The sequence below is a fragment of the Lissotriton vulgaris genome, chromosome 10 (assembly GCF_964263255.1).
Source record: "Lissotriton vulgaris chromosome 10, aLisVul1.2, whole genome shotgun sequence".
Classification (NCBI taxonomy): Eukaryota; Metazoa; Chordata; class Amphibia; order Caudata; family Salamandridae; genus Lissotriton; species Lissotriton vulgaris.
This window is the reverse complement of record NC_141698.1, coordinates 1,112,804,496-1,112,822,820: the sequence shown is the minus strand read 5'-3', so window position 1 is coordinate 1,112,822,820 and position 18,325 is coordinate 1,112,804,496. Positions and strand designations below refer to the sequence as shown.

At 48.3% G+C, this 18,325-nt stretch overlaps 1 protein-coding gene across 1 annotated transcript in view; it reads right to left on the bottom strand.

Moving 5' to 3' along the window:
- Window positions 1-18,325, bottom strand: part of LOC147689413 (vomeronasal type-2 receptor 26-like) — a 766,627-nt gene that overhangs the window by 622,177 nt on the left and 126,125 nt on the right. The gene's annotated exons all lie outside the window — the stretch shown is intronic.

The following is an 18,325-nucleotide window of genomic DNA, read 5'->3' as shown; positions in this document are numbered from 1 at the left end:
CACACAAAACCATTGAAATTTCATATATAGTTAGTTGCACTAACTATATATCGCGCACCCGCAATCCACTGCTGATCATGTCACATATTACATCATTCATGACATGGTCAGTGACATCACTGATGACATCACTGATGACATCACTGATGACATCTCAAATGACATCACTGATGACATCACTGATGACAACATCCAGTGACTGTATGTTTCTGAAAAGTCAAAATATGTCTTACATATTGAAGAATGAGTGGATGTATAAGTGTCTGGATGAAGGATTTAGTAGGTGCATGACTAACTGTATGAGTGAGTGATTAAATGTGTCTCACTGAGTGCATGGGTTAGTGACTAAACTGTCTTAATTTGTGAATCATTATAAAAGTTGTTCTGTAAACTGTTGCTTATGTTGATCAGTAGCTTTATGATTAAGTATATGGGTTAATGATAGGTTGCCCAAGTATTTGTATGAGAGAGTGAGTGTGAGTGTGGGTGGCTGTGAGGTGTGTGACTATGTGCATAGATGTGTGAGCAGTTGATTCACTAGATGTATGGGTTCAAAAGTGCATGTGGAAACATCTGTATGGGCAGTTCACTGTGTGCATGAGTGTATTGGTGAGTGAATGGATATCTCAGTGCTACATGTCAAAGTAAGTACATATGTAAAACACAGTACATGTGAGAGTTGACATATATAAATAACTGTGCATAAGAGCCAGTGAATGTGTGAGTGGCTGTATGGATCATTGTGAACTTGTATCAGGGATTTTATAAGAGAGTAAATATGTGTTAGTATATGTTTGAATAAGTAAAGTGTGTATAACTGTATAGTAGAGGAAATGGAAGTGTGATTGATTCTTTGCATGACTGACTAGGTGTGTGAGTAACTCCATGGATGAGTGACAGTCTGTGAGCTTCTATTTACTCTGAGTGTATCTAAGGTTATATTAGAGTCTGAAGAAGTTCACCCTATTATCACATGAATGATGTCATCAGTGATGTGATCAGTAATGGCAAATGAGATGTCATCAGTGATGTCATCAGTGATGTCATTTGAGATGTCATCAGTGATGTCATCAGTGATGTCACTGACCATGTCATGAATGATGTAATATGTGACATGATCAGCAGTGGATTGCGGGTGCGCGATATATAGTTAGTGCAACTAACTATATATGAAATTTCAATGGTTTTGTGTGAGTAAAATAAGGTTTTGTAAATGCTAATTCCTAACTGTATATGGTCTATAACCTATGGTTTTTTCAGTGAATATATATATATATATATATATATAGCATAGCTGCAATGAGAATCCAAGTGGGTGGGGTCGAGCATTCAAAAAGTCCTCACAGCTGCAGTGACTCTTTGCATAGGACCAGTGATCAAGGGCGGAGCAGCCCGAAACATGTTTGGCAGCGTTACCGATGGAGGGTGCAATTTGCTGTGTCTGCTACCCACAATAAAGAAAGGAATCCTTACCTGGATGGCGTCTCTTTAGCAGGGCAACCTGAACTTTGTTCATTGATTGGCGGCGCGCCTCGTCGCTGAGACGCCCCCGCCGCCACACAAGCGGGCCACGCACAGAACTAAAAGTGCATCTGTGGAGGTGAGGAGCCACGATTGCGGGACTAACATATGGGCAGTGACGGCAATGTTCCCCTCCTGAGGACCCACTGTGGGGAATGAAAATTTGTGCATGGAGCCCGTTTTTTCATGCAGCATCCAATGTGGAGAAGGTAAAGGACTTCAAGACCCAGAAAGCATAGCTGCAATGAGAATCCAAGTGGGTGGGGTCGAACATTCAAAAAGTCCTCACAGCTGCAGTGACTCTTTGCATAGGACCAGTGATCAAGGGCGGAGCAGCCCGAAACATGTTTGGCAGCGTTACCGATGGAGGGTGCAATTTGCTGTGTCTGCTACCCACAATAAAGAAAGGAATCCTTACCTGGATGGCGTCTCTTTAGCAGGGCAACCTGAACTTTGTTCATTGATTGGCGGCGCGCCTCGTCGCTGAGACGCCCCCGCCGCCACACAAGCGGGCCACGCACAGAACTAAAAGTGCATCTGTGGAGGTGAGGAGCCACGATTGCGGGACTAACATATGGGCAGTGACGGCAATGTTCCCCTCCTGAGGACCCACTGTGGGGAATGAAAATTTGTGCATGGAGCCCGTTTTTTCATGCAGCATCCAATGTGGAGAAGGTAAAGGACTTCGATACCCAGAAAGCATAGCTGCAATGAGAATCCAAGTGGGTGGGGTCGAGCATTCAAAAAGTCCTCACAGCTGCAGTGACTCTTTGCATAGGACCAGTGATCAAGGGCGGAGCAGCCCGAAACATGTTTGGCAGCGTTACCGATGGAGGGTGCAATTTGCTGTGTCTGCTACCCACAATAAAGAAAGGAATCCTTACCTGGATGGCGTCTCTTTAGCAGGGCAACCTGAACTTTGTTCATTGATTGGCGGCGCGCCTCGTCGCTGAGACGCCCCCGCCGCCACACAAGCGGGCCACGCACAGAACTAAAAGTGCATCTGTGGAGGTGAGGAGCCACGATTGCGGGACTAATATATGGGCAGTGACGGCAATGTTCCCCTCCTGAGGACCCACTGTGGGGAATGAAAATTTGTGCATGGAGCCCGTTTTTTCATGCAGCATCCAATGTGGAGAAGGTAAAGGACTTCAAGACCCAGAAAGCATAGCTGCAATGAGAATCCAAGTGGGTGGGGTCGAGCATTCAAAAAGTCCTCACAGCTGCAGTGACTCTTTGCATAGGACCAGTGATCAAGGGCGGAGCAGCCCGAAACATGTTTGGCAGCGTTACCGATGGAGGGTGCAATTTGCTGTGTCTGCTACCCACAATAAAGAAAGGAATCCTTACCTGGATGGCGTCTCTTTAGCAGGGCAACCTGAACTTTGTTCATTGATTGGCGGCGCGCCTCGTCGCTGAGACGCCCCCGCCGCCACACAAGCGGGCCACGCACAGAACTAAAAGTGCATCTGTGGAGGTGAGGAGCCACGATTGCGGGACTAACATATGGGCAGTGACGGCAATGTTCCCCTCCTGAGGACCCACTGTGGGGAATGAAAATTTGTGCATGGAGCCCGTTTTTTCATGCAGCATCCAATGTGGAGAAGGTAAAGGACTTCGATACCCAGAAAGCATAGCTGCAATGAGAATCCAAGTGGGTGGGGTCGAGCATTCAAAAAGTCCTCACAGCTGCAGTGACTCTTTGCATAGGACCAGTGATCAAGGGCGGAGCAGCCCGAAACATGTTTGGCAGCGTTACCGATGGAGGGTGCAATTTGCTGTGTCTGCTACCCACAATAAAGAAAGGAATCCTTACCTGGATGGCGTCTCTTTAGCAGGGCAACCTGAACTTTGTTCATTGATTGGCGGCGCGCCTCGTCGCTGAGACGCCCCCGCCGCCACACAAGCGGGCCACGCACAGAACTAAAAGTGCATCTGTGGAGGTGAGGAGCCACGATTGCGGGACTAATATATGGGCAGTGACGGCAATGTTCCCCTCCTGAGGACCCACTGTGGGGAATGAAAATTTGTGCATGGAGCCCGTTTTTTCATGCAGCATCCAATGTGGAGAAGGTAAAGGACTTCAAGACCCAGAAAGCATAGCTGCAATGAGAATCCAAGTGGGTGGGGTCGAGCATTCAAAAAGTCCTCACAGCTGCAGTGACTCTTTGCATAGGACCAGTGATCAAGGGCGGAGCAGCCCGAAACATGTTTGGCAGCGTTACCGATGGAGGGTGCAATTTGCTGTGTCTGCTACCCACAATAAAGAAAGGAATCCTTACCTGGATGGCGTCTCTTTAGCAGGGCAACCTGAACTTTGTTCATTGATTGGCGGCGCGCCTCGTCGCTGAGACGCCCCCGCCGCCACACAAGCGGGCCACGCACAGAACTAAAAGTGCATCTGTGGAGGTGAGGAGCCACGATTGCGGGACTAACATATGGGCAGTGACGGCAATGTTCCCCTCCTGAGGACCCACTGTGGGGAATGAAAATTTGTGCATGGAGCCCGTTTTTGCATGCAGCATCCAATGTGGAGAAGGTAAAGGACTTCAAGACCCAGAAAGCATAGCTGCAATGAGAATCCAAGTGGGTGGGGTCGAGCATTCAAAAAGTCCTCACAGCTGCAGTGACTCTTTGCATAGGACCAGTGATCAAGGGCGGAGCAGCCCGAAACATGTTTGGCAGCGTTACCGATGGAGGGTGCAATTTGCTGTGTCTGCTACCCACAATAAAGAAAGGAATCCTTACCTGGATGGCGTCTCTTTAGCAGGGCAACCTGAACTTTGTTCATTGATTGGCGGCACGCCTCGTCGCTGAGACGCCCCCGCCGCCACACAAGCGGGCCACGCACAGAACTAAAAGTGCATCTGTGGAGGTGAGGAGCCACGATTGCGGGACTAACATATGGGCAGTGACGGCAATGTTCCCCTCCTGAGGACCCACTGTGGGGAATGAAAATTTGTGCATGGAGCCCGTTTTTTCATGCAGCATCCAATGTGGAGAAGGTAAAGGACTTCAAGACCCAGAAAGCATAGCTGCAATGAGAATCCAAGTGGGTGGGGTCGAGCATTCAAAAAGTCCTCACAGCTGCAGTGACTCTTTGCATAGGACCAGTGATCAAGGGCGGAGCAGCCCGAAACATGTTTGGCAGCGTTACCGATGGAGGGTGCAATTTGCTGTGTCTGCTACCCACAATAAAGAAAGGAATCCTTACCTGGATGGCGTCTCTTTAGCAGGGCAACCTGAACTTTGTTCATTGATTGGCGGCGCGCCTCGTCGCTGAGACGCCCCCGCCGCCACACAAGCGGGCCACGCACAGAACTAAAAGTGCATCTGTGGAGGTGAGGAGCCACGATTGCGGGACTAACATATGGGCAGTGACGGCAATGTTCCCCTCCTGAGGACCCACTGTGGGGAATGAAAATTTGTGCATGGAGCCCGTTTTTTCATGCAGCATCCAATGTGGAGAAGGTAAAGGACTTCAAGACCCAGAAAGCATAGCTGCAATGAGAATCCAAGTGGGTGGGGTCGAGCATTCAAAAAGTCCTCACAGCTGCAGTGACTCTTTGCATAGGACCAGTGATCAAGGGCGGAGCAGCCCGAAACATGTTTGGCAGCGTTACCGATGGAGGGTGCAATTTGCTGTGTCTGCTACCCACAATAAAGAAAGGAATCCTTACCTGGATGGCGTCTCTTTAGCAGGGCAACCTGAACTTTGTTCATTGATTGGCGGCGCGCCTCGTCGCTGAGACGCCCCCGCCGCCACACAAGCGGGCCACGCACAGAACTAAAAGTGCATCTGTGGAGGTGAGGAGCCACGATTGCGGGACTAACATATGGGCAGTGACGGCAATGTTCCCCTCCTGAGGACCCACTGTGGGGAATGAAAATTTGTGCATGGAGCCCGTTTTTTCATGCAGCATCCAATGTGGAGAAGGTAAAGGACTTCAAGACCCAGAAAGCATAGCTGCAATGAGAATCCAAGTGGGTGGGGTCGAGCATTCAAAAAGTCCTAACAGCTGCAGTGACTCTTTGCATAGGACCAGTGATCAAGGGCAGAGCAGCCCGAAACATGTTTGGCAGCGTTACCGATGGAGGGTGCAATTTGCTGTGTCTGCTACCCACAATAAAGAAAGGAATCCTTACCTGGATGGCGTCTCTTTAGCAGGGCAACCTGAACTTTGTTATATATATATATATATATATATATATATATATATATATATATATATATATATATATATATATATATATATATATATTACCTACTGGCGGTCGCCAGTAGGTATATATAAGTAAGGATTTTTTCTCTATGGAACTTTTGAAAATTCTATGTCTAATAACTTTAGTGTTTGTGGACGGAATCGGCTGAAATTTTCAGGAAAATGGCACATTTCGTTTCTGAGCAGCCCCTGAAAATTTGGGGGGGTTCCGTCAAGGGGGGGCCGAGACAAAAGGGGGGTCCCAAAACGCGTTTTTCCCATTCATTTTTCCATTGGGCCTTTGGCCTCACTTTTAGCTCGAACGGCTGAATGGATTTACACGAAACTTGGCAAAATTATAGGGACTGTTAGCCCGATGTGCCTTTGCTGGGTCTCAATATATGTGCTCCAGTGGATTTTGAGAAATTAAGGTTTAGAAAAACAGATATATCTGTGACAGCGTCCCAGATAGCGCACCAGATCGCGTACTTTTCGCGTAACGGAGCTTTGCGTAGCGAAGCTGATTGGCTCTCCGGTGTCTGTCAACATTCTAAACAGAACCGGGTCGCAAACTGGTAGCGAAACGTGAATTCACCATTTTGTGTTTCGGTTTAATTAAATTACTAGGTATAAGGGGGTACGGGAGACGTATCCTGACCCCTTATGTTTTCTGAGAGTGGCTGAGGAGGCTCATATATGTTGATACATGTCTTCCAGCGGCTGTGCGTGAGCGTTTTTTTTTTTTTGCTGCGTGACGTCTGTTAACGTTCGATTCGATGGAAATCAGGAACTGTTGACCGCCATTTTGTCACTGCGAGTAAATATTTTGTTAAAAATAATTGTTATAAATTATTCCTTATTGATAAACATTGTCTGCGCCATCTTGCCTTTTTTGCAATGCCACACTTTTGTTGAGCACGGCAGCCATTTTAGATGCCTTGACCAGACCTACTCTCTGCACGCCGCCGATTCTCAGCATGGCTCCCCACCCTCGCAAGCATCTCCCCCACGCACTGGTCACCCCCGCTCTCTCTCTCATGCATGGGCCAGAAACCTCCTCCCATCTGCGCTGTTCGTGAGCGTTTTTTTTTTTTTTGCTGCGTGACGTCTGTTAACGTTCGATTCGATGGAAATCAGGAACTGTTGACCGCCATTTTGTCACTGCGATTAAATATTTTGTTAAAAATAATTGTTATAAATTAATCCTTATTGATAAACATTGTCTGCGCCATCTTGCCTTTTTTGCAATGCCACACTTTTGTTCAGCACGGCAGCCATTTTAGATGCCGTGACCAGACCCACTCTCTGCACGCCGCTGATCCTCAGCATGGCTTCCCACCCTCGCAAGCATCTCCCCCACGCACTGGTCACCCCCGCTCTCTCTCTCATGCATGGGGCAGAAACCTCCTCCCATCTGCGCTGTTCTTCTCTGAGAATCACACCCTGTGCCCGCCCGACACCTCCCTTTCACCCTATTCACTACCGCACCCTCTGACACTCCTCTTCCTCTGTGTCCGATTGTCCAGGCCGGTCCCAGGCTATCACCTAGTCCTGCAGGTGTAGTTTATGGCCCCAGCTGTAGAGAATCACACCTCTTCAAAGGAGTTACAGTAGATCAAGGCCCCCACCCGATGAGATCCGTCACACCACACGCGTTCCTACTATCTGATAACCATCCTGTATTGTGCTTGGGGAGGGGATTCTCACTGTGAGGGTGTGTGGGTCCGAGCCTGCAGCGGAAGATTCCAGGGATGCCTCTTTGTACATCAAAGTTTTTACAATTATGTGTCACATTAAAAATATATAGCACTCCAACAAAGTAGTAGGATTATAACATTTTAATAACTTATAAATATATACAACGCAACAAAAACAGTAAATACATTTAAACATTTTTTTAAAAAAGAAGCAACAATGGTCAGTAGCTGTGTTTTGTGCGAATAGTCCCAAGGCAGCACAACGTGCTGAGTTCTGGACGGCACCCAGGTGATGTTACCTGGGTGCCGCACTGGTTTTTGGTATCCTACAATGCAGCTCCGAAAAACAGCGTGGGGCGTCCCGGGTGGTGCGGGGGGAGGCCTCGTCAGTAGCGGTCTGTTGTGCGAATAGTCCCAAGGCAGCAGAACGCGCTAAGATGTGGATGGCAACCAGGTGATGTCCAGTAAGTTGCCGCACTGGTTTTGGCATCCTACAATGCTGCTCCGAAAAACGGCGTGGGGCGCCCCGGGTGGGGGGGGGGAGGCGGCGTGAACGGGCCTCCCCAGGTGGAGGCTCGTCTGCTGTAGTGGGGCGCCCCTTTACCGTTTCAGTTGCCATCCCGCCCGCTTTTGCTACACTGTGCCTCATCCGCCATTCAGCTGTTTATCGCTCGCTCTTGCGGCTACAGCGTCTCGCTCACCATGTAGTTGAGTTGCGCCCACTCTTGCGGTGCAGCGATAGGCGGCTGCTACAGGACTCTTAAAATGGCGGACGGCTCTTCGGATTTGGGCCTGGTCCACTAAATTGGCCCTGGGACACCTTGGAACTCGGATGTCCCCTGAGCCTTGAAGATTTTACAAAAGTCTTGAGGGCCCCCGACTCCTGCAGGCTTCCGGTGGGGAGCGGCTGCCATGATTGCTCGCGGAATGACCACGACGGAGCCACGAGATGGTGGTGCTCTCATGCTGACGCCAGCTTCAGTCTGAAACATCCAGAAACAAGGTGGGGCTTTCATCGTTTGGGAAAAAAAATGTTTTAATCCAATGAAAAGTGTTCTTTTTAGGTCATATGATCAAGCCTTCTATCATTAGGAAACCAAAAGTAAAATGAACCAATGAAAAGTTTTATAAACAAGTCACATGACCTGTTATGCTTACGTTACGTGCTGGTATAAAAAGCGTAGAAAATCCGTTGGCACGTGAGGCGGCGTTAGTAGCGGACCGATGTGCGAATAGGCCGAAGGCACCACAACGCGCCAAGATCCGGATGGCACCGAGGTGGTGTTCAGCAAGTTGCCGCACTGGTTTGGCCCTCCTACAATGCTGCGCCGAAAGTCGGCGTGGGGCGCCCTGTTGGCCTGTGAGGTCGCGTCAGTCAGTGGGGGCTGTTTGAGAAAGCAATGTGATGTTGTGCGTCGCCCCCAAGATGGAGGCTCCTCGGCTGCAGTGGAGCGCCCCAGGGTGTTTCACTCGCTATCCAGCTGAGTTGCGTCCGCACTTGCGCAACGCGCCGAGATCCGGATGGCACCGAGGTGGTGTCCAGCAAGTTGCCGCACTGGTGTGGCCATCCTACAATGCTGCGCCGAAAGTCGGCGTGGGGTGCCCCGTTGGCTTATGAGGTGGTGTCAGTAGCGGACCGATGTGTGAATAGGTCGGAACCAGCACAAGGCGCCAAGATCCGGATGGCAAGTCCTGGATGTTGGGTGCCATAGTTGAGAGTTCTGAGCAGTGCTTGTAACACTGTCTGAAGCTTATTTGCACCTGCTGCAGCTTCACTATTGCCCTGGTGTGGCCAAAGATCGCCCATGACATAGGCGGCCGGCTCCCAAGGTCCGGCGGAACTTTTTTCCTTTTCCTTTCTGCATCTTGTCCCACAATCCGTTTGACCTGAAGACACGACCAGGTCCCTGAATGTGTGCAGGGGGACGCTATTGATTGAATCAAAATGGCGGCTTCACACAAAGCTGACTCAAGCGTTGCTGGTGATGCTATACAGACAAAAAATGGTTTTCAGTTTGTACATTCTTCAGGATTTTTCCATCCAAGGCTGGTTGAGAGTTTGTAGAACAATGGCTTTAGATCTTGCCCTCCCCTCTTTTGACTGTTGGTTCTTGTTGCCTATCTCTTCTGTTGTCATTTAACTGAACCTTTTTTGACTGCCGAAAGGGGTTCTGGTCCGACCGCTGGTTGGTGGAGACATTTTGACTATATCCTGGACCTGCCCGGCCTCGCCCAAAATGGCGCCGGTATAAATGGGACTCGTAACTCCTTGTTGTGTACTGGTTGAACAACCTTGATATCACGAGATACGTATGCAGTTTTGAAGCACATGGCGGGCGGGGACGAGAATTGATTGAATATTTCGACATCCTTATTGATATTAAGTTCTGATGTGTTATTGATTACTGTACTATTGTAAGTTCGAATTAACGTCACCCATGGTACTTGCCCGCAAATGTATATCTAGAACATTTTATTGTAAGTGGCCCTGTTGTATTTTAATTACAAAATGTACGTCCACCGATTCCGCAACTGTTAGACACCTTAGTTCTTGCAACCTAATGGCCCGCTCGTTACGTTCCTCTACAGTGTAAATGTTTCCTCATCATATACGATTCCAGTTTGCTCCGTGGCCGGCCCACGTGGTTATAGGCCCGTATTTGTATACTGACATTTTCACAATAAAGGTTTTTAAAACAAAACATGGTAGTAGTATTTACATTGGTAAAGTTTTTAATTTTAGTCACTGTTTTCGAATCAGTAAAAGGCAAGTGAAATAAAGCAGTCCAATTACATGACGGATAAAAGGTATAATACGTAGGAACGCAGTTAAGATAAATGGTCAAGGGCTGTTGTGTTTTTTACTCCTGCAACATAAAGTGATCGATAAGAATCTGATATTCAGGCGTATCGGCGACTAAGACAGCAGGCCGAGCATCTTTTGCTCAACGGCTCCGTCATGGGACGAAGAAACGCCCTTTTGCTAGACAAAGGAATATATTTTACTTGCAGGACAGTTGTAAATTTTCCGGGAAAGTACATTAGCCTGGAACATTATAACATATATGTTTAAGAAAAAATAATGTTCGAAAGCAATAAAAAGCGTAATTTTTAGGTCATATGACCAAGCCTTTCATCATTAGAATAACAAAAGTAAAATGAACCAATGAAAAGTTTTATAAACAAGTCACATGACCTGTTATGCTTACGTTACGCGCCGCGCCCCGGATCGCTTCCGGGAAGCTGCGCTTCGCGCACCAGAGCACCTCCGGGTGCGCTAACGCGGCGTGTCATATAACGCATTACGCGACAACGTAGGTCCAGAATATAGTCAAAATGTCTCCACCAACCAGCGGTCGGAACACAACCCCTTTCAGTAGTCTAAAAAGTTCTGTTAAATGACAACAGAAGGGACAGGCAACAAGGACCATCAGTCAAAAAGGGGAGGGCAAGTTCTTCCCTAACGGGTCACGTTGGGGCGCTACCGGAACTGATCGAATTGGTAGTCTACAGTGTTTCTGGATGTTTCAGACTGAAGCTGGCGTCAGCATGAGAGCACCACCATCTCGTAGCTCAGTCGTGGCCATTCCACGAGCAATCATGGCAGCCGCTCCCCACCAGAAGCCTGCGGGAGTCGGGGGCCCCCAAGACTTTTGTAGAATCTTCAAGGCTCAGGGGAGGCTTTCGAGAATGGGGCCCAAGTCCTAGCAGACAAGCGTCCGAGTTCCAAGGTGTCCCAGGGCCATTTTAGTGGATCACGCCCAAATCTGAAGAGCCGGCCGCCATTTTGAGAGTCTTGTGGCAGCCGCCTATCGCTGCATCGCAAGAGCGGGAGCAACTCAACTACATGGTGAGCGAGACGCTGTAGTCGCAAGAGCGGGCGGTAAACAGCTGAATGGCGGAAGAGGCACAGTGTAGCAAAAGCGGGCGGAATGGCAACTGAAATGGTAAAGGGGCGCCCCACTACAGCGTGTCTTCAGGTCAAACGGATTGTGGGACAAGGTCCAGAATGGAAGAGTCATCAAAAGGCAAAAAGTTCCGCCGGACCCCGGGAGCCGGCCGCCTATGTCGGGGGCGATCTTAGGCCACACCAGGGCAACACGACTTGGGGAGGGGGCAGGAGCCAAGCGCCCGCTCCCAGTCCGCGCCACCACATCGTATGTTGAAAATCTGAAGCCATCGTTCTACAAACTCTCAACCAGCCTTGGATGGAAAAATCTTGATGAATGTACAAACTGAAAACCAGTTTTTGTCTGCATAGCATCAGCAGCAAAGCTTGCTATCAGAGTTTATGAGTTTCATGCTCGATCGATTGAGCTAGCCGGATCAGGCAACAAAAAGTATAAAATAGTTATGTAAATAGTTATTTAATAAAATGTTTTACCCTGTTACTTTGCTGGTGTGTTGTATATATTTATAATATTTGCATGGAGTTTATCGTTATTTTGGGCGGGGTGGGTGGCGGAGCCGAGCTGTCTTGCAGCCCTCATGGTCTGGATCTCAGTTCATCTCACTATTTTCGTATTTCTCATGAAGGGTTGTTCCTAATTTTTCTATTTTAGCGAGGTCAAAAAGAGATCCCATTAGTGGCCTACTGATTTTGCTCGATTACTTTTGTTTTTTTACACGATTTTTCACTATCTGCAAAGACTAAACAGAGTATTGCGACTTTGTGCTTGTTTGTAAATAGAGAATGAACCAAAGAGAATCAATTGTAAAATAGTAAATGCTTGGATAACAATCAATCAAATGGAGAGACAAGCAGGCAGGACGGATTACAACGGGGGCAAAGGCCTGCGTTAACTACCCTTCACTATCTGCAAAGAGAGAGTACTACTAAGAGAAAAGAGGGGGGGGGGGCAGCGTTCAAAGCACATCAGCGTGCATAAACACGAAAAAGTTTTTACCTATCACGTACTTGACATTTGACAGCTTTTGATATTTGCTATTAAAAAACCATTGAAATTCACTGAAAAAACCATAGGTTTTAGCCCATATATAGTTAGGGATTCTCATTTACAAAACCTTAATTTACTCGCACAAAACCATAGAAATTCGCATATATAGTTAGATGCAATAACTATATATCGCGCACCCGCAACCCACTGCTGATGATGTCACATATTACATCATTCATGACATAGTCAGTGACATCACTGATGACATCACTGATGACATCTCAAATGACATCATTCATGACATGGTCAGTGACATCACTGATGACATCACTGATGACATCTCAAATGACATCATTCATGACATGGTCAGTGACATCACTGATGACATCACTGATGATATTTCAAATGACATCACTTGTAAAATCACTGATAACATCTCATTTGTCATTACTGATCACATCACTGATGATATCATTCATGTGATAATACGATCAACCTCTTCAGACTCTAATATAACCTTAGATACAATCAGTGTAAACAGACTCTCACAGACTGTCACTCATCCATGGAGTTACTCACACACCTAGTCAGTCATGCAAAGAATCAATCACACCTCCATTTCCTCAACTATACAGTTATACACATCTTACTTAATCAAACATATACTAACACATATTTACTCTCTTATACAATCCCTGATACAAGTTCACAATGATCCATACAGCCACTCACACATTCACTGGCTCTTATGCACAGTTATTTATATATGTCAACTCTTACATGTACTGTGTTTTACATATGTAGTTACTTTGACATGTAGCACTGAGATATCCATTCACTCACCAATACACTCATGCACACAGTCAACCGCCCATACAGCTGTTTTCACATGCACTTTTAAACCCATACATCTACTGAATCAACTGCTCACACGTCTATGCACAGAGCCACACACCTCTCAGCCACTCCCACACACACACTCAGTCTCCCATACAAATATTTGGGCAACCAATCAATAACCCATATAGTTACTCATATAGCTACTGATCAACACATGCAGCAGTTTACAGAACTACAGTAATAATGATGCACAAATTAAGACAGTTTAGTCACTAACCCATGCACTCATTGAGACACATTTAATCATTCTCTCATACAGTCAGTCATGCACCTACTAAATCCTTCATCCAAACACATATACATCCACTCATTCTTCAATATGTAAGACATATTTTAACTTTACAGAAACATACAGTCACTGGATGTTGTCATTTGAGATATGAATAACTATATGGGTTATTGATTGATTGTCCAAGTATTTGTATGGGAGACTAAGTGTGTGTGTGGCTGGCTGGGAGATGTGTGACTCTTTGCAGATCAATGTGTTCTTGTATCAATGATTGTATAAGAGAGTAAGTATGTGTTAGTATATGTTTGAAAATGTAAGGTATTCTATGTTTAACTGTATTGATTAGAAAATGGAAGTGTGATTGATTCTTTACAGGACTGACTAGGTGTGTGAGTAACTCCATGGATGAGTGGCAGAGTGTGAGTGTCTGTATAGGTGTATGAGTGCATATGATAGTGTATGTATGAATGATTGTATGGGTGAATGAGTGAATGTGTGTGTAGACATAGGAATCAGTGAGTGCGTATGTAGTAACTAGTATTGGTGTGTCAATGGTTTAAAAAAATATATTCTGTATTTTACACTGGATGTAACAGAGGTTATATTAAAGTGTGAGGAGATGCATTGTATTGTCACATGAATGATATCATCAGTGATGTGACCATTGATGTCAAATGAGATGTCATCAGTGATGTCATCAGTGATGTCATTTGAGATGTTATAAGTGATGTCATTTGAGATGTCATCAGTGATGTCATTTGAGTGGTCATCAGTGATGTCATCAGTGATGTCATTTGAGATGTCATCAGTGATGTCATCAGTGATGTCACTGACCATGTCATGAATGATGTAATATGTGACATCATCAGCAGTGGATTGTGGGTGCGCGATATATAGTTAGTGCAACTAACTATATATGGAATTTCAATGGTTTTGTGTGAGTAAAATAAGGTTTTGTAAATGCTAATTCCTAACTATATATGGTCTATAACCCATGGTTTTTTCAGTGAATTTTCAAGGTTTTGTAAATGCTAATTCCTAACTATATATGGTCTATAACCTATGGTTTTTTCAGTGAATTTCAATGGTTTTTTAATAGCAAATATCAAAAGCTGTAAAATGTCAAGTACGTGGTAGGTAAAAACATTTTCGTGTCTATGCACGCTGATGTGCTTTGAACGCTGCCCCCCCCCTCTTTTCTTTTAGGAGTATTCTCTCTTTGCAGATATTGAAGGGTAGGTAACGCAGGCCTTTGCCTCCGTTGTAATCCGTCGTGCCTGCTTCCCTCTCCATTTGATTGATTGTTATCCAAGCATTTACTGTTTTGGAATTGGTTCTCTTTGGTTCATTCTCTATTTACAAACAAGCACAGAGTCGCAATACTCTGTTTAGTCTTTGCAGATAGTGAAAAATCGTTAGAAAAAACAAAAGGAATCAAGCAAAATCAGTAGGCCACTAATGGGATCTCTTTTTGACCTCGCTAAAATAGAAACATTAGGAACAACCCCTCTTGAGAGATATGAAACTAGTGAGAGGAACTGAGCTCGACGCCATGATGGCTGCAAGACAGCTCGGCTCCGCCGCCCACCCCACCCAAAACAACGACAAACCCTATGCAAATATTATAAATATATACAACACACCAGCAAAGTAACAGGGTAAAACGTTTTATTAAATAACTATTTACATGGCAGCCTGCTGCAACATCGATACATGCCGCCGTTCCCGGGATTTCTCCCCGACTACTCTGCGGCCTACGAGATGGAGAGGCCGGGGCGTTGACTAGGCGGGGGCCTCCGGCCGCAACCACAGCGCCAACGATCGCCGCTGACGGAGGGGAGCCTTGCCAGTGACAGCCACTGATCTGAAGAACCGCTGCCTGCGGTGCCTCCCTGAGCCGCTTGACGGAGGCCCCCGAGGGGAGGTGTGCTGGCGCGGACTCGGAGGGGGTGCTTGACTCCTGCCCCCTCCCCAAGTCTTGTTGCCCTGGTGTGGCCTGAGATCGCCCCCGACATAGGCGGTCGGCTCCCGGGGTCAGGCGGAACTTGTTGCCTTTTGGTGACTCTTCCATTCTGGACCTTGTCCCACAATCCGTTTGACCTGAAGACACGTCCTGCGGTGCCCTGGTCCAACCATCACATATACCTGCGCCAGGAAACGGCGTGGGGTGCACTGGAAGGGAGAGGCAGCGCGAACAAGCCTCCCCCACCTCCCCAGGTGGAGGTTTCTCAGCTACACCCCAGCGCTTCACTCAGCCACCTGAGTTGCGCCCGCTCCTACGGCACAGGGCCTCGCTCGTCCAGCTGAATTGCGCCTGCTCTTGTTATAACAGCATCTCACCCGCCATCCGGATGAATTGCACCCACTCTTGCAGTACAGCGACAGGCGGCTGCCACGGAGCTCAGGAAATGGCGGTCGGCTCCACAGACTTGGGCCTGGCCTGCAAGGATGGCTCTGGGCAACCCTGGAACTCGGACGCTTGACGGCGTGGGGTGCACTGGAAGGGAGAGGCAGCGCAAACGAGCCTCCCCCACCTCCCCAGGTGGAGGTTTCTCAGCTACACCCCAGCGCTTCACTCAGCCACCTGAGTTGCGCCCGCTCCTGCGGCACAGGGCCTCGCTCGGCCAGCTGAATTGCGCCTGCTCTTGTTATTACAGCGTCTCACCCACCATCCGGATGAATTGCACCCACTCTTGTAGTACAGCGACAGGCGGCTGCCACGGAGCTCAGGAAATGGCGGTCGGCTCCACAGACTTGGGCCTGGCCTGCAAGGATGGCTCTGGGCAACCCTGGAACTCGGACGCTTGACTGCTAGGGCATGGGCCCCTTTCCCAAAAGCGTCCCCTCAGCCTTGAAGATTCTAAAAGAGTCACCGGGGCCCCCGACTCCCGTAGACCTCCGGTGGGGAGCGACTGCCACGGAATGCTCTCATGCTGACGCCAGCTTCAGTCTGAAACATCCAGAAACACTGTAGACTACCAATTCGATCAGTTCCTGTGGAGCCCCAACGTGACCCGGTAGAGAAGAACTTGCTCTCCCCTCTTTGACTGATGGTTCTTGTTGCCTGTTCCTTCTGTCATATGACGCGCCGCGTTAGCGCACCCGGAAGTGCTCCGGTGCGCGAGGCGCGAACCGCAGCTTCCCGGAAGCGATCCGGGGCGCGGCGCGGAGCGCGTAACGTAAGCATAACAGGTCATGTGACTTGTTAATAAAACTTTTCATTGGTTCATTTCCCTTTTGGGTTCCTAATGATGTACGGCTAGGTCATGTGACCTAAAAATAACACTTTTCATTGGTTTAGAACTATTTTTTGTCCCAAATGATGAAAACCCCTCCTTGTTTCCTCACTCTGACTTTCATCTTTGTGAGAGGAAGACCTTTTTTCATCACTTAGCAATAGCAAGTGTTGTAGCTTCAGCTGGTGCATCCCCACAACCACCACCACCTCCTAGGAAGAGAGTACCACCTCCTCAGGTGGTGGTTGAGCAAGAGGTGCCCCCCCCACACCTTCTTGTTGCCTGATTCGGCCAGCTCAATCGATCGAGCATGAGACTCTGTTGTGATCTGAAGAACCGCTGCCTGCGGTGCCTCACTGAGCCGCTTGACGGAGGCCCCCGAGGGGCGGTGTGGTGGCGCGGACTGGGAGGGGGCGCTTTTCTCTTGCCCCCTCCCCAAGTCTCGCTCGGCCAGCTGAGTTGCGACCACTCTTGCAGCCTACGACATGGAGAGGCCGGGGTGTTGACTAGGTGGGGCCTCCGGCCGCAATCACAGCGCCAACGATTGCTGCTGACGGAGGGGAGCCTTGCCGGTGAGAGCCACTGATCTGAAGAACGGCTGCCTGCGGTGCCTCCCTGAACCGCTTGACGGAGGCCCCCCCGGGGTGGTGTGGTGGCGCGGACTGGGAGGGGGGGCATAGCTCCTGCCCCCTCCCCAAGTCTCGCTCGGCCAACTGAGTTCCGCCCACTCTTGCGGCCTACGACATGGAGAGGCCGGGGCGTTATGGATCAGTATGGGCAAATATACACTTGGGGATTCACAAGCAACAACAAGCCTTTGTATTTGGGGCTCAAAATCAACAACAGTGACAGAGAACAGAAAGAAACTAAGCACTCAGGGGCTACGTTTAAACGTAACATCATCTCCCCAGAGGTACATCACCTTACACAGACATGCACTCTGATCTCCTTGGCCTCAGTCAAGCATCAATAGTAAGATTTTCATAGGTGAGTGTAGGTTCATGGTTTTCCATCCACAGACTAAAAGCCTGGAGTGGGAGTGAAAGAACCATAACTAGGTAAGAAGGAAGGCAGAGGCTGTAGGAAGGACTCTGGATATGGTATGTTGCTTGGTCCCTGAGATGCTTCGATGTCACTGCCTTGCACAAATGGCATAAGTCCTGGATGTTGGGTGCCATAGTTGAGGGTTCCGAGCAGCGCTTGTAACACTGTCTGAAGCTCATTTGCACCTGCTGCAGCTTCACTATTCTCAAAGTAAGTGGGGGCTGTTTGAGGACCTGACTGCATTGGAAAGCAATGTGATGCGATGCCTCCCTGAACCGCTTGACGGAGGCCCCCGAGAGGCGGTGTGGTGGCGCGGACTGGGAGGGGGGGCTTGGCTCCTGCCCCCTCCCCAAGTCTTGTTGCCCTGGTGTGGCCTAAGATCGCCCCCGACATAGGCGGCCGGCTCCCGGGGTCCAGCGGAACTTTTTGCCTTTTGGTGACTCTTCCATTCTGCACCTTGTCCCACAATCCGTTTGACCTGAAGACACGTCCTGCGGCCTGGTCCCTGAATGTGTGGAAGGGGACGGTATTGATTGGAACAAGATGGCGGCTTCACACAAAGCTGACTCAAGTGTTGCTGCTGATGCTATGCAAACAA